General features: G+C 44.3%; 1 pseudogene; it reads right to left on the reverse strand.

Moving 5' to 3' along the window:
• Positions 1–11,082: 11,082 nt before the first annotated feature.
• LOC132542580 (U2 spliceosomal RNA) lies at positions 11,083–11,260 on the reverse strand (annotated as a pseudogene).
• Positions 11,261–14,461: the final 3,201 nt, after the last annotated feature.

Below are 14,461 nucleotides of genomic sequence, written 5' to 3' on the forward strand. Positions count from 1 at the left end.
GGCTCTCTTTCCCTAGTAGGCTAGGGCTCTGGAGAGGTGAGGTGAGGTTCCAGGATATGTTGGCTAGGTCATTTGCCTAGGAGGTCAAGATGAAACAGACCCCTGTGAACTCTATAAGTAACAACTGTTTGAAACACCAAGGAAAATACTTGAGCTTCCCAGATCTCCAAAGTAACTATCGGATAAGACATAAAGCCTAAAATAACACTAAGTAGTGTAATGGGAAAAATACGCAGCCTGCTTGATTAAAGTCATTCCTGGAGAAGGAGCTTGGCAAAGCCACTCTTGTTACTCTGAATTGCTGCAAAACAACCTCTGGGGGTAGGGTCAACAGCATAGTTACGCAAAAGACATTCATGCCTGAGGCAGGCTCACAAGTCCTGGTTTCAATTCTGTACTACAATAAGCTAAAGCTAGACAGTGCTCTGGTAAAAGCAAACACAGAAAAATCACTGCATACTATTTTTACTTCTCCATTTTTATTATCAAAGTGAAGTAGCATTGACTTTAATTTCTCAACAGGTGGGTAATGCCTAGATGCGAGTGTTTTCCCCTTCAGGATATTAGGTCTAACTTAAAAAAAAATTATTCCCTTTTGTTGACCTTGTTTTATTGTTGTACTTGTTGTTGTTATTGATGTTGTAATTGTTGGATAGTACAAAGAGAAATGGGGAGAGGAGGGGAAGACAGAGAGGGGGAGAGAAAGACAGACACTTGCAGACCTGCTTCACCGCCTGTGAAGCGACCCCCCTGCAGGTGGGGAGCGGGGGGCTCAAACCAGGACCTTTACGCCAGTCCTTGCACTTCGTGCCACGTGCACTTAACCTGCTGCACTGCCACCTGACTCCCTTAAATTCTTCTAAATTTGAGTTGCTTTATACATCATGTTATGTCAGGAGTCAATAGTAGATGTCTGAATTAGTCCAGAAGTGGAATATATTAGGTGAATGAGAAGAGGTATGAAAGAGAGAGAGAGAGAGAGAAAGGGAGAGAGAGAGAGAGACAGAGAGACACACACACAGAGAGAACACTTCTGTTAAGGAACAAACTGAGCCAACTGTGGAAGTTGGCAAGTCAAGTCTCTAGTCTGCAGGCCAGGATGGCAAAAAGGAAGCCAAGGAAAGAGCCCTCTACAGAGGCGTTTTGTAGGTAACATTCTAGGACCCACAGTATGGAGGATAATGTGTTTTACTCAAAATCTAAGTATTTGAATCTCATCTTAAAATGCCTTCAAGACTGAAGAGATCACTCACTGGGTAGGGTGCTAGTCTTGTCTGCTCTTGATTCCACTTCAATCCCTGGCACTGCATGGCATTGGGGTGTGCATGTGGGGGAATCCTGATGCTGTGGGGTCTGTCCTCCACTCCCCACCCCCATCTCTAGATCTTATGCAAAAGAAGCCTAGGAGAGGTGAAAGTGCACATGTGCCAGGGCTGGCCCAAGCTCCATAAAGAAAAAAATAACTTGGGAGTTGGGCGGTAGCACAGTGGGTTAAGCGCACCTGGCGCCAAGTGCAAGGACCAGCGTAAGGATCCCGGTTTGAGCCCCTGGCTCCCCACCTGCAGGGGGGTCGCTTCACAAGCGGTGAAGCAGGTCTGCAGGTGTCTGTCTTTCTCTCCCCCTCTCTGTCTTCCCCTCCTCTCTCCATTTCTCTCTGTCCTATTTAACAATGACAACATCAATAATAACTACAACAATAAAAAACAAGGGCAACAAAAGGGAAAATAAATAAATATTAATAAAGAAGTGAGCTTTGTTTAAAAAAAAGAAAGAAAGAAAAAAATAACTTGTTACCTTCACACTAACATCTAGACTAGTGGACTGGTATTTGATCAAATCTCTGGCATTCTGAGGCCTAACAGATTTGATACATTAACCATCACAGTATCTTTAGAATTAAGTTCCAAAATAAATTGTTTATCTTGAAATAATTATTTGACTTGGGCTCAGGAGGTGGGCACTAGGTGAAATGTTAATCTCGGGCTGGGGAGACAGCATAATGGTTATGCAAAAGGGTCTCATGCCTGAGGCCCTAAGGTCCTACGTTCAATCCCCAGCCCACCAGAGACCAGAGCTGAGCAGTGCCCTGGAACTTCTCTCTCTCTTTCTGTCTCTCTCTCTCTCCTTAAAAATAAATAAAATAAAATATTTGCTGGTCCCTGTTCATGCACCAGATGCCGGGCTAGCTTCATGGGTGGGAGACAGACAACCTGGGACTCATGGCTGAGCTGGGATGCAGTTCAATCTTTACTGATGAGCAGGGATGCAGTGCAATCAATCAATCTCCATTCATTAGAAAATCCTGTCCTTTGGGAGTCAGGCTGTAGCGCAGCAGGTTAAGCGCAGGTGGCGCAAAGCACAAGGACCGGCATAAGGATCCCGGTTCGAACCCCGGCTCCCCACCTGCAGGGGAGTCGCTTCACAGGCGGTGAAGCAGGTCTGCAGGTGTCTATCTTTCCCTCCCCCTCTCTGTCTTCCCCTCCTCTCTCCGTTTCTCTCTGTCCTATCCAACAACGACAACAACAATAATAACTACAACAATAAAACAACAAGGGCAACAAAAGGGAATAAATAAATAAAATAAATATAAAAAAAAAGAAAAAAAAAAAAGAAAATCCTGTCCTTTATGTCTCCTGAGGCGGAAGTGTCAGGAAGAGGAAGTACGTAAGATGGGGGTAGGGAGAAGGAAAAAAGGGCGTGAACCAGTAGGGATTAAACCAATGGGGATCAAACCAATGGGGATTAAACCAATGGGGATTAAACCAATGGGGATTAAACCAATGGGGATTAAACCAATGGGGATTAAACCAGTGGGGATTAAACCTATGGGGATTAAACCAGTGTGGGGATTAAACCAATGGGGATTAAACCAGTGGGGATTAAACCAGTGCGGGTCTCAAATAAAACAATGATTATGCAAATAGACCACAGCATTAAGCAATGCAAGCGAACCTAACGTGATGATCAAAACAGAAGGGGTCACAGAAGCAGACCATCAAATATTAAAAGAAAAAGCATTACTTCAAAAAAAAAAGGAAAGAAACAAATGTTAATCTCTCAAGTATGGAGTTCCTAGTTCAGTCCCTAGTATCCCATGATTTGGTGTTCACTTTCTCTCTCTCTCTCTCTCATGAATGAATGACTAAATCTATTTTAAGTAGAGAGAGTATTTGAAACACAGTATGTAAAAATTACAAATCTTGGTTTTTATTATTTTTTCTTACAAAGGAAGGGGGATATTGCAGCACATGGTTTATTGAGGGGAAAAAGTATTTATTGTGCCTTATAAGGGTTGGGATGTTGCTTGTCTATCAGTTTGTTTTCACACATTTGGCGGGAGTTAACCTCCCTACTTTACCGGTACAGAAAGTGAGACTTGATTGTGACCAACTTAGAATACAACCACAATATTTGTGAATTCAGACTCTTGTAAACTCCACTACATTATCTTGGGGAATAGTAGAATGCTTCAATAATCTACTTATAAGTGTTACTTAACATACATGTTTCGCATAAAAATTCCAGATTACTTCTCAGAAAGCTAAGTGAGATTTTTGAGTCAGCTGAAATTAGCAATAGATGTGACTATTGGGGCAGTTTCAACAAAGGAATGAGTTTTAAATGAGGAAGAAGAATGAAGGCAAATAACTGTCTATAATTTGCAGGTTAAGACAAACAGGAAGAGATAGGAAGAGCAGAGAGGAGGTAGCTGAAAGGGAGGAGTCTCCTCTCAGAAAATGTTTTCCTTCCTTCCTTCTATTTAGCATTTGTTCCATAGTTTCCTCCTTCAAACCACATTTTATAAATCCCATTTATGTGCTCTTTTCACAACAACCAAATTTCCACATATCCTTCCATAGTGGGATTTTAACTAATAACACACACACACACACACACACACACACACACACAAAGGGGCACATGCCATTGTACACAAGAAATAAATTTATTCCATCTCTAAGTTGAAGGCAAGTACACTTAGAACATATAACACACAACACTTTCCATATGTCCTAGGAAAGTGGAAATGTTTTATTTATAGTTCACGACATGTTGTGTAAAATTTAAGCTTGTCGGATTCTCTCAGGGAAGAAAATTAGACAAAGAAGGAGAAGAATGGGAATTCTACTTGACTGTATTCTTAAAAGATGCCTATAGAATAGCAAACGTGGGGGCCATAGCTCAGTGGGTTAATCACTCGTGGCTCAAAGCATAAGGATCCCAGTTCAATCTCCAGGCTCCAGCTCCAGGCTCCCCACCTGCGGGGGAGTGGCTTCACCGGTGGTGAAGCAGGTCTGCAGGTGTCTATCTTTCTCTTCCCCTCTCTCTTGCCCTCCTCTCTCAATTTCTCTCTGTCCTATCCAACAACGAACAACATCAACAATAATGACCACAACAAGGCTACAACAACAAGGGCAACAAAAGTGGGGGGTGGCCTCTAGGAGCAGTGGATTCATGGTACAGGCACTGAACCCCAGCAATAACCCTGGAGGCAAAAAACAAAACAAAAAAACCAGCAAACGTAGTTTTAAACATTGAATAAAACTGTAAGAGTTTATGATCTTCACAATAACTTAAATTTTAAAATTAGAGAAGATAGTGGCCTTGGGAGATGATGGCTCAGTACTTAGAGCAGACATCTTACATACATGAAGTCTCAGGGTGATGCCCTTCTCTGTCATATGCCAAATCCGAGCAGAGCTCTGCTCTGATAAAAATAAATGAACAAACCTTTTTACATAAATTAGGAAAGACACTGAAGGCTGAGAATGGGGGGTAGAAAATCTGGTAACCATGGAGTGGGGTGGGGAATAGGCATAAACAATTGTCACTAAAAAGGCCTACCTCCTAAAGTGCAAAGTTACATGAGATCTGACTGATATTTGACCCTACAGTCTCAAAGCACATTAGACTGCAGCAAGTAATAATTGCTTCCTCATTTAGATAAGACAATGAGTTCTCTCTGCAAGCTGCTCTCCTCTAAATAGATTGCAGAGGGTAATTGAAACAAGTTATACTGGGAAGTGGAATGACCGATTCCTCAAAGTGTGAGAGCAAAGCTATGGAAACCTCTTAAGCCTGGCCTTCATCCTGTTCCTTCCTATTTAGGGAATCCGCAGGGCTGCCAGTGTTGAGTGCAGTCTGCAGTTCGCCAGCTTTGTTGTTTAGACTTGAAGGGAAGGTCACATGCCCTCTTTGACAGAGAGGTTTATGGGCTCTCTCTAATTAGTAGCACCCTTCACTAGACAGACTGTTGGCCACTTTCCAAGAGCAGAGTTTGTAGCGGCCACTGATGAAGGAGAAAACAAGGTTATTTACCCTGTGACTGTAATTCTTGGCATAAATTCTCTCTTTACACTTAGACACGTTTCCCTTTTGTTGCAACTTGTCTTTGGAATTAAGAATAGGACGTTAAGGGAGGGGAATGCGGCTACATATTTTAGTAGTGTGAGCAACCTATAGGTTGACCTCAGATACTTTTTCCTTTCTACTTATTCAAAGACTACACGGTTCAACGACATCAATTACCAAAAAAATAATGAAAAGCAAAAAGGAGGGAACTTATTCAAAGTGTTGCTCGGTTGTTTGGAAATGTGTTTGAACTCTATCCCATATACCACCTCAGAAAAGGAAATTTAATTTGCCATATCTATAAAATAATGTCAGTATTCTAAGGTAGGCTGGGACACTTATAAACCCCAGAGGTAAAATGCGATTGGGTTTAGCCATTACTGGAATGTGTGTGGGGGTGGGGGGAAAGGGAGACGGGAGTATATTTGACTTGTTATGTTCAGTCCATTCTGTTGAACGGCGGGTTAATCTGACAGAAGTGCGTTTTGGTTGATTTAAACCAGACGCCTGACTATTTTAGTCTTGTTCACAGATGAAGCAGCACAGCAAAAGGCAACACTGCCCCCCTCGGCTTTCCGCCAACTGGCCTTGTCTCTTGCACCAGCAAACTCAGCCATAAAAACCTTTCAAGTCTCCATTATTATTCCAGGCACATTCCAAGGGGGGTGAGTCATAGGGTTCACTTGATCGTTCTCCCGCCCAGAACTGCCTGTACCAGGTGAAATACGACCTCCAACGTGAAATGTGGAATCCATCACCGGTCAAAGAGCACTTTAGGGCAAGCCCCAGATGCAGCCCTACTGTAACTTCACCTTCCTCCAACACCTGGGGTTTTCTGGCTGCGCACCTGGAGGCCCATGGCCAGAACTAGAGCCACCTGGTTAAAAACACAGGGGTTTTCTTTGGGAAAGCCCATAAAGCTGCTCTATCCCCCCCCCCCCCCCAAAGTTTGAGAAACTGCCGGGGCTGTTCAGCAGCGGGGCAGGAGCTGAACTGGAAGGTTCCTTTAGGCCGAGTCGCCGCCGGCTTTTAACTCAGCTCGGAGGAAGCTCCCGGCCCCTCCCACGCGGCCGCCAGGGCTGCCACGTCTCCAGCGGGGCAGCGCGCACATCTGGCCCGCCGAGCGCCACATCTGGAGCGCTGACTGCAGAGCGCAGATGTTCAAGCGATAGGGCGGGGTTGGCGGGGCTTGGGCTCCTCGCTGCAACCCAAACAGCAGGGGTCCAGACTCCGGAACCCCACGGGGAGTCTTGGCTGGTTGGGGGTGGGGTGGGACTGGGCATGAGAGTGAGGGTGGGACTGGGAGTGGGGGTAGCACTAGGGGTCAGAGTGGGACTGGGGATGGGGGTGGAGGTCGGACTGGGGGCCAGGGTAGGAATGGGTGGGGGCGGGAGCGGCGGCGGGGTTTGGGAGGAGTGCTGGACTTAGCTGGGAGGCTGCGGGAGGAGGTCGGGGGCCCCGAGGGAGGCTCGAGAGGCTCAGGGGAGGCCCGACTGGGTGCTGGGAGTTGCTGGAGCCGAGCCAGGACCTCGCCCCGCCGGGCCACTGGGCCGTCCCCGCTGCGTGGGACTTTACAGCGCTGGTCCCTGGGAGGTCGCGGAGCGGGCCTGGCGGCGGGCGAGTTTCCTGTGGGGGAGGGGCGCGTGCGGCCGGGGTGCCCCCTGCTCCCCCATCCCCCCTCCACTGGCCCCCGGCCCCAGCGCGGAGAGGTTGGCGCTTCCTGCTGCCGAGGTGTTGCCCCCGCCCCTTGCACCTCTGCAGACAGGGCAGGGCATCTTCCCAGGGGAGGCCAGCCTGTGCTCAGTCATCTTCTCCCTCTCCCCCCACTCCCCCACCAGGACAAATAGGGGAGCTGCGCTTTGTCCTCTAGACTTTCTCCCAAAACCTCAGAGTTGGGGAGGTCTGGGTGGCGCCCCTGGAACATTCGTGCCGCGGAATTTTGATATTTCGTGAAGCAGCAATGTTGGCCAAGAAGTCAGAGGTTCTTATTTATTTTTATTTTTTTAAGAGTCTGAGTCTATTGGAAGCTCCGAATAAACGAATTGTTTCTATGCAGTTTTTTTTTTTTTAAAGGAGTTTTTTTTTAAGTTGTGCTTCATGCCTGTGCTAAGTTTCTACGGCTGGCCTAAGAATACACACAGGTCATTTTACAAATGCTTTGTGACAAACTGGAAAACCAAAAGGCAAAAGCATCTTAAAAGAAAAAAAACAAAACAAAAACAAAATAACAGCGGTCCAGAGGTGGCGCAGTGATAGGGCTTTGGATTCTCAAGCGTGAGGTCCCTAGTTTGATCCCTGGCAGCACATGTGCCAGAGTGATATCTGTTTTTTTTCCTCTCTTCTCCTATCTTTCTCATAAATAAATAAAATCTTAAAAAAAAAAAAGAAAGAAAAAAGAAAGAGAAAAATGATGTCAGATTTATACTGTTTTCATATGACAGTTCCAACTGTCACATGTTCCTCCACCAAAATAAAATGAATAACCATTCCGAGCTTTCTTCAACTTTGGGCAGATACTCCCCTTTTGGAGAGAAGTTCTTGAGTAGGCCCTCTGGTTTCATCCTAGTGACCTGTTAAAGCTGAAGTGTTTCCTAAAGAATCGTGAAAGGGATTAGGCCTGGAGATAGCTCTTGGGTCTTAACTTTATGAGAGGTGCTTTGATTCCTAGCAAAACAGGGAGTCAAGGATTCCTTGGGCAAAAGGCAAGCACTGATATCTCTCCCCACCTCTTCCCAACTCCACGCTTACGTTAAAAAGATAAAAATAAAAAAATAAATAAATTGAGCAACGCAATGTGCACGTCCCAAAGCCCTGATTTTGTTCCCTGGCACATCATTAAAAAACAAAAAGACGACGATAAACAACAAGGGCAACAAAAGGGAAATTACATAATAAATTTAAAAAAAAGGGAGCCCGGCGGTGGCACAGCAGTTTAAGTGCGCGTGGCACAAAGCGCAACGACCAGCGTAATGATCCGGGTTCGAACCCCGGGCTCCCCACCTGCAGGGGTTCCCTTCACAGGCAGTGAAGCAGGTCTGCAGGTGTCTTTCTCTCCCCCTCTCTGTTTCCCGTCCTCTCTCCATTTCTCTCTGTCCTATACAACGACGACGACATCAATAACAACAATAATAACTACAACAATAAAACAACAAGGGCAGCAGAAGGGAATAAATAAATAGTTATTTTTAAAAAACCTGCAGGAGTCAGGCGGTAGCGCAGCGGGTTAAGGGCACATGCGCAAAGCACAAGGACCCGTGTAAGGATCTGGGTTCCAGCCCCAGGCTCCCCACCTGCAGGGGAGTCGCTTCACAGGCGGTGAAGCAGGTCTGCAGGTGTCTATCTTTCTCTCCCCCTCTTTGTCTTCCCCTCCTCTCTCCATGTCTCTCTGTCCTAACTAAAAACAACGACATCAATAATAACAATAACTACTACAACAGTGCAAAAAGAACAAGGGCAACAAAAGGGAAAACAAATAAATAAAATATAAAAAAAGGGGGAAAAAAACGTAGCTATTGAAACTTCACTAGCAATGAAGCAGTGTTGCAGGTGCCTGGTTCTCATCACCCTCACTCTTGATTTCTCTCTGTCTCTATCAAATAAAATGCTTTTTTAAAAAGCTATTAAACGCTCAGGGTACTGTTGAAATGATGTCTTTGATTGCTTAGTAACTGTAACAACTTTCCTTCTCTGTGCGTGGTGCTTCAACTAAACCATTTCTCTTCTTTTCTTTTTTTTCTTTTTTTTTTTTTGCCTCCAAGGTTATTAATGGTGCTCGGTGCCTGCACTACGAATCCACTGCTCCTGGAGGCCATTTTCCCCATTTCGTTGCCCTTGTGGTTGTTATTGTTATTGTTGTTATAGCTGTTGCTGTTCTCGGATAGGACTGGGAGAAATTGAGAGAGGAAGGGGAGACAGAGAGAAGTAAAGAAAGATAGACACCTGCAGACCTGCTTCACCGCCTGTAAGGCAATCCCCTGCAGGTGGGGAGCTGGGGGTTCGAACCGGGATCCCTGTGCTGGCCCTTTCGCTTTGCACCATATGCGCTCAACCCGCCGCTCTACCGCCCAGTCACCCAATTATATCATTTCTTTTTAATTTTTTAAATTACCTTTATTTATTGGATAGAGACAGCCAGAAATCTAGAGGGAAGGGGGGATAGAGAGGAAGAGGGGCAGAGAGACACCCTGCAGCACTGCTTCACCACTCGCAAAGCTTTTCCCCTGCAGGTGGGGACCAGGGACTCTAGCCTGGGTCCTTGCCCATTGTGACGTGTGCACTCAACCAGGTGCGCCACCACGTGGCCCCCAACTACACCATTTCTATATGTAACTACAGACAGCGTAGGCGGTATATTAAGGTGACAGATTCTTCTTCCTCTAGCGTTTGCCAAGAGCTGCTTGTTGCTGGCTTTGAAAGTGACTGGGATCCATGTGGATTCAGCCGGCTAGGAAGGATCGTCAGTTTCCCCAATGAATGGGTACTCACAGAATGCACCACGGGAAGGTCGATCCAATGCATCCCAAGGTGACAGATTAATAGGACAGTACGAATCAAATACTTAACACATTGGTGTATTGCACCAAAATAAGACTGGGGAGGGAAGGGTTCAGAACCTGCAACATGATGGCAGAGGAGGACCTAGTGGGGGCCAAACTGTTGTTTGGAAAACTGGGAAATGTTACGCATGTACAAACTACTGTATTTTACTGTTGATTGTAAACCATTCATTCCCTAATAAAGAAATTAAAAAAAAAAAAAAACCTTAACACAAATCCTAGTTACTATAGAGGAAAAACTTAGTAATTATTATTGTGTGAATTTTTGAAAAATATGAAATCAACTTTGGGTTTCCCATTATAACCTCTGCGAAAATAACCCCTTTTGGGGAGATTTCACTAGGGTGTTGATAGACGTGTGTATAGAAATATCTCACCCTTTCACACACATTGACTTCTTCCTTCTTGAGGAATTTGCATTTTCCAGGTTTGGATTCCTCCCTTCTGAAGTAAAGAGTTTGGCATTTTTTCTGAAGTAAAGAGTAAGCATTCCTCCACCAGAGTACTACTCACCTCTGGCTTGTGGTGGTGCCAGGGACTGAATTTGGGACCTTGGAGCCTCAGGCATGAAAGTCTTGTTGCATAACCATTATGCAGTCTCTCTTGCTCTACACTAACAATTTCTAGTTGCTGTGTCCTTAGGTACTGGGTTGTCGGAAATGTCATGATATATATTTCTACCTTTATCTATGCAAAAATGTGTCATGACTTTTCTGACAACCCAATATTTCTTTTTTTTTTTTCTTTTTTCTTTCTTTCTTCTTCTTCTTTTTTTTTTTTTTTTTTACCAGAGCACTGCTCAGCTCTGGCTTATGGTGGTGAGGGGGATTGAACCTGGGACTTTGGAGCCTCAAGCATGAAAGTCTGTTTGCATAACCATTATGCTATCTACCCTCCACCCCAACCTAATATTTCTTATGTATATTGAGTCCTGTAGGAAGAAGGGGGGGACTGTGAACATTCAGGCTTGAGAAAGATCATTACTGAGTGACAAGGAAGGGTGACTGAAGAGCTCAGACCAGTACTAAACTATAAAACAAGATCTATTTGATCTATTACCTGAATAGAGCACTCCCCTCTCCATACAGTCCCTGTGTCCCAGCTCTGTCAAGGAGTCAGGCTGTATAAAAGCTACATATTTCTGTGTAGATAGTGTATATATTTACATCATATATAGGTATGTGAATTTTTATTTTATTTTATTTTGTTTTATTTGCGTGGAGAAAGCCCCTATTCCGACTCCTTACTCCAAAAATCCATTTAATATATTGTTCTCAGATAGAGGACATATCAGATTAAACTGATAAGAGCAGATACTATACTTGGTCGTAGCCAGAAGGCTAAGAAGCGATGTTACATGTATTTTAAAATATATCACATACATGTATGTATACATATATAGGACCTACAGTTTAGATTCTAAAGACACACAGATCCATATTTAGCAAGTTTTTTTCCACCATCTGCGAAAAATAGAGTTTCCTTCTAGCTGTGACTGCTATGACATGCCAGTAGAGGAAGGGACAAGAACATGCATTTGTGATTCTTACTGGGTGAGAAGTGTGCCCCTTTGTGGACTTCCTGTCACATTAATAAAAAAAATTTAATTTTTAAAAAAGTTTTATTTATTTGTTTATTTTCCCTTTTGTTGCCCTTGTTGTCTTTTTATTGTTGTTGTAGTTATTATTGTTGTTGTTATTGATGTCGTCGTTGTTGGATAGGACAGAGAGAAATGGAGAGAGGAGGGGAAGACAGAGAGGGGGAAAGAAAGACAGACACCTGCAGACCTGCTTCATCACCCGTGAAGCAACTCCCCTGCAGGTGGGGAGCCAGGGGCTCGAACCGGGATCCTTACTTAGGTCCTTGAGCTTTGTATCACCTGCGCTTAACATGTTGTGCTACCGCCCGACTCCGAATAAAAAGTATTTTTTAAAGATTTTTATTTATTTATTAATGAGAAACATAGTAAGAGAGATGGAAGAAACCAAACATTATTCTGGCACATGTGCTGCTGGGGATTGAACTCAGGACCTCCTTGTTGAGATTCTAACGTTTTATCTCCCAGACCACAGGAAAAAAAAAATTAAGCTCCCAGAAGATAAGGAGGGTGTTAGGGCCCCAAACTCATTTTATGTCACAATGACTCCCAAGCGAATTTTCTTCATCTTCCCTGAGGAGTAGTTCCCAAATAAAATACAGCCTACCCTCTCCTGTACCATAGTCTTTCCCTCACACTACACATACGACCTATGGACCACACCTGTTGGCTCTGATTCATAGATATGAGCACACACACACACCCCCCCACACACACACACAACACACACACGTCAGACTTCTACCTCCTATCTTCAAATTTCTCCTACCCCATCCCATGGTGTCCCTTACCTCATGCAGGTCTCTGCTAAAATGTCAGCTCAGAGAAAGAACATCCCTGCTCATTCTGTGTAACGTAGATACAACTTAATCATACTGTTTCCAAGCCAGTCACCCTGGTTTATTTTTCTTTATAGGTTTTTTTTATCCAATCTCTTAAATATTTACCTATTTATTTGATTGTCCGTCTCATTTTTTAGAATCTAAAATCTCTGAGGGTGTGGAATAAGTCAGTCTTGATCAACAAAGCATCTCCAGTCTAAAATTTTGCTAGTCTTATAAAAGTCAGAATAAATACTATTAAATGGATGACTAAAAAGAGTCTCTTGCTCGGAACAGCAGTGTGAAAACAAATTCTCCTTTAGTGTAAGTTCAAAAAATTTAGGTGTTTTTTTTTTTTTTAACTATCCTCATGTGTTTCCTTCTGACTGATTCCTGCTCCAATATGAACCAAGTTGGACACTGACCACTGACTGCTAGAATGGGGTTTAATCTTACACGCACATGTGAGTTGATCTACATTCACTCAGTGGAGGTCACGGGAAGAGGAAAGAAACTCAGCCGTGTAGGCGATTCTGTTCGTCATTTCATTCATCAGATTGTGCTCTGGAAATGGGAGCTATGAAGTGGTTTTCTCCTTATTTCCTCTCTCTTTTCATAATGTGATAATTTGTTGTGCTGAGTGTTTAAAAATGCATATTGTCTGAATACCATGGTCTTCAATTGCAAGGCAGTTAGAAATGAATTTGAATCCTGGATCCCACCAGATTAGTGTGTGACCTTGGGCAAGATACTATCTCAGTGCCCCAGTTTCTCTTTCTTTCCTTTGACACAGTCAACTGATGGCATTGGGAAAGAGCTCTTGGTTGAAGCTATGTGTCCAAGGATCTGTCCACAAGGGGCTACATTGGTGTAGTTTTAATGGGCTCTTTTCAAAGATAGGGTCGATTCCAAATTATATTCCTCCATGAGGATAATTTCTGGAACCATCCGTTCCACCCCAGTTCCATGGCTGCCAGTTCTTAGCAACATCGCCCCGCCAGATATTCGTCGGGATGCGGCATCATCTAAGTTCATTTCCCACGTCTACGCTCAACCGGACCTGCCAATATACGTGGATATCTTCGCCCACCCTGTCCAACGCTTGACGTCTCGTCACCCAATCTGGTCCCCTACGCCTACACTGAACTTCTCTGTTCCAGACTCTTGGAAACAGAGTTGGCAGTCAGCTGAGGTAAAGAACACACCTCATCACAGACCCCTGCAAGCGTCAACCCGGCTTTGACCTAGCACGTTATGATCGGGCCCTCCTCAATCGCTATCGAACGGGCCATGGCCGGTGCGCCACTATGTTCCATCGCTGGAGAGCCAGAGACGACCCGAACTGCCCCTGCGGCTCCAGACAGACTATGACCCACATAGTCAACGACTGCCACCTCTCCAGATTCAAAGGAAGTCTCGAAACTTTACATCAGGCTCAACCTGACGCTGTTGACTGGCTATGGAAGAAGAGCAAACGCTAGAAGAAGAAGAAAGATAGGGTGTGGGGCCCCTTCTGTGGCTGGTCTGGTCATTCCTCAAGGGCTCTAGGTTCACACTGTGGTTCGTGGTCAGGGAAGGGTGCTAATGCCTCCTGGGTAGTGCTTGGGTTCTGTTTCCTGTTTAGATTCTGCTGAGGACCAGGGCAGGTGGGTGGGACTGGGGGGCTTGAGGTGTTCCTGGTTCTACTGGTTCTGCACTGCGAGGTGGCAGTATCATCCAATAAAATGCAACAACAAAAACAATTAAGTAAATAATATTTTAAAGTTCCTATAACTGGGACATAGTTAACTATATGTGAGTATTTTTTAAAGAAAACATTAGTTTCCCCCTTTTCAGTTACTTGATAACAAAAGCTTCTCCTCCATTGTGATTAGTGCTAGAGCTTTCATTGTGATGCTAGATTAGTGATTTTATTGGCTTTGTTTTGTTTTTTATTAAGATTGATTAATTTACCTGTGAGAAAAAGAACCAGAGTACCTCTCTGGCACATGTGATGCCAGGGATCAAATTCAGGAAATCCCTCTTAGGTCCAGGGCTTTGGTCAATAAACCAATCATCTTCTGGGCCACTAGATCAGTAGTTTCGGTTTTTGCACCAAACACAAAATATTATCTTACAGATGTTTCTACCCTAGT

This window comes from Erinaceus europaeus, chromosome 1, assembly GCF_950295315.1.
Source record: "Erinaceus europaeus chromosome 1, mEriEur2.1, whole genome shotgun sequence".
Classification (NCBI taxonomy): Eukaryota; Metazoa; Chordata; class Mammalia; order Eulipotyphla; family Erinaceidae; genus Erinaceus; species Erinaceus europaeus.